This window comes from Phyllobates terribilis, unplaced genomic scaffold (assembly GCF_046119375.1).
Source record: "Phyllobates terribilis strain yellow unplaced genomic scaffold, ASM4611937v1 Scaffold_12__6_contigs__length_324123572, whole genome shotgun sequence".
Taxonomy (NCBI): domain Eukaryota; kingdom Metazoa; phylum Chordata; class Amphibia; order Anura; family Dendrobatidae; genus Phyllobates; species Phyllobates terribilis.
Window position 1 is genome coordinate 62,370,414 of NW_027362772.1, and position 2,585 is coordinate 62,372,998.

Here is a 2,585-nt window from a genome sequence, read left to right on the forward strand (position 1 = left end):
ATCCCATATGGACTGGCATATGAATTAAAAAAAACTAGATTTCCACAAGGACAGTGTACGAACCAAAAATACGTTTGTCTGAACGTATCCTAATAGTCTGACCTGAAATGTGAGATACATGTTTAGGAAATGTATGATTGACTCTAGGAGCCAGGTATAAGCTCCTAATATAAAGTGCCCATTTTCTGCCCGGCCGCTGTCCTATTGGGTTGGTACAGGCTTTATGCCCTTTTTATCCTCTGTGTTTAAGCCCCTCTACACTCCCCATGTATCTGGTGGTACCCAATATTAATTAAAGCCCCATGATATCTTGATCTGCCTCCTTCCAGCTATCTTCTCTGGAATATGGCTGACAAGAGGCTGCGGATGGAGGCCCCATACTCAACATAGCATAGGATAGATGTCCTGACTTCTGTCTGGGCTCAGCTAGTCTCCTTCTCATCTGTCGTCAGCTCTGAGCCCCTTCTAAGGGCCATTTCTCTGCATGGTGATTCCTACTCCTACTTAAACGTAGCCTTAGTCCTCCCTGTACTCCACCTGGGGGCTTACTATCATAAAAAAAAATCATAGGAAATTAAGCCCACCCACCTTTAGCGCCAGCTCCATCCACTTAAAAAAAAACCACCTGTTTATGATCTATTTGCATTGGGGTAAGCAGCAATCTAAACTCATGCAGCACCTCTCCAAAGTCCTAGCGACGACTAGTCTCTGCAGTCGTCTCTGCTCCTGCAGTGATTGAACACCATAGCTGTGGACCTCTCATCTTTGTTAATTCTGGACACACCCTTCTTACTCACACAGGTCCGCCCACAGGGAGCGGCAGCCTGTTTCTATCCCTTCTTGTGCTCAGTTACTCCATTGAGGTCCAGCGGGCATGGTAGATCCTATCTGTCTTCAGCGACCTTCTCCCAGTTCATCATCAGGTCTTCGTCCCAGCAATAGTTGTCTTACAGCCGCTGGGCAAAAAGTCACTGCCCTTGACACCATTAAGGAGAGGCCTGAGCACAGCCGACTTCCCCCCCATCCCCGGCGTGGGCAGAGGCCGGCATGACAATGGGTTGGAGGGAGTGAGTAAACTTAGTTAGTAGAGGTGGGCCTGTATTAGGATCATTTATAAGGCCATTAAGGGAAGGGGTCCCACACTTTACTGCTCACAAGGGTTAGAAACAGTCCCGTCCGCCCTTAGGTTCTAAGATTCCCAATTGTTGTCAATGTGAGACATTTGTTGGGTCATGGAGGCTTTTGGCGGTTCGGGGGTCCTTGAAGTTGGTTCTAAATTGGTCTGGGTCTGGGGGATCCATTATGATATGGATTCCTTAATTGAAAAAAGATGGTTCCTGATCTGGTGAATTTTGGGGGGGATGAAGTTATGGTAGTGGAATGTCGGATTCCTGGAAGTCTAAGTGTACAATGAAACAAACCCTTTGGGCTATGGTGCTCCCGAGCCAGTGGGGTAACATCTTGGAGCAATTATGGTTTATGGTTGCTGTTTTGGTAATCACCAGATTTGGGGAGCTTCAAGGACCCTACCATTGTTATATTAAATTGAATTTATCATCATTTGTTTAAATAAAGGCTGCTGGGGTCAAAATTATCCAAAATAATTATTTATAATTACAGTAAGGGGATTTTTAGGGGTAAAGGACATAAGGGCTATATAGGCGGTTAGCTCAATGGAACATCGACAATACCAGTGTCAAGTGGTTTCCAGGAGAAGCAAATGATCAAAGCGAACCAGATCTTCCAAGTCTCCTCTTTCAGAGATTTTTAGAATCTGCAGAGTGTATTGGAACGGAAGATCATCCCCAGCAAGCTCCAACCAACCTTTTACAACTCAAACTTTACCTCAATAATTTACATCTTCCTGTTTGTTGATTTTTGTCTCCCTGTATTATTCCAGTTCACATCTTTTTCTGGTCAACATAAGTCATCCAAGGACAACCAAGAGGATTTACGTAACAATACTAACGAGGAGGTGAGCTAAGGAATGTCCCAAACCTGTTTTACAACCTTTTTTTTTTCACTGGATTTTTTTTTTAATTAAACTGAATATCTCATCCAATTGCCAATGTGCCACTGATTCTGGAACAAATTTTCTTTTTCCTCTGTGCCCCTCCGTTCCAAAGTTATGCTCCCCGGTAATAATGGTAAAAATTTTCCCTTCAACTAACTGGGCGTGTACCACAGAACTTCTCCACCTCCTCAGCGACCTTCTCCCAGACCATCTTCAGGGCTTGGCTTCGTTCCCATGCTAGTCGTTTTAGAGCCGTTGGGCAGAAAGTCACTGCTCCTGACACCATTAAGTGGTTTACAGGAGAAGCAAATGATCAAAGCGAACCAGATCTTCCAAGTGTCCTCCTACAGATATTTTTAGGACCTGTAGGGTGTTTTGGGCCCTTGGAAGATCATCTCCAGCAGAACTTCTCCATGTCCTCAGCGACCTTCTCCCAGTCCATCGTCAGGGCTTGGCTTTGTTCCAGTGATAGTCGTTTTAGAGCCGCTGGGCAGAAAGTCACTGCTCCTGACACCATTAAGTGGTTTCCAGGAGAAGCAAATGATCAAAGCGAACCAGATCTTCCAAGTGT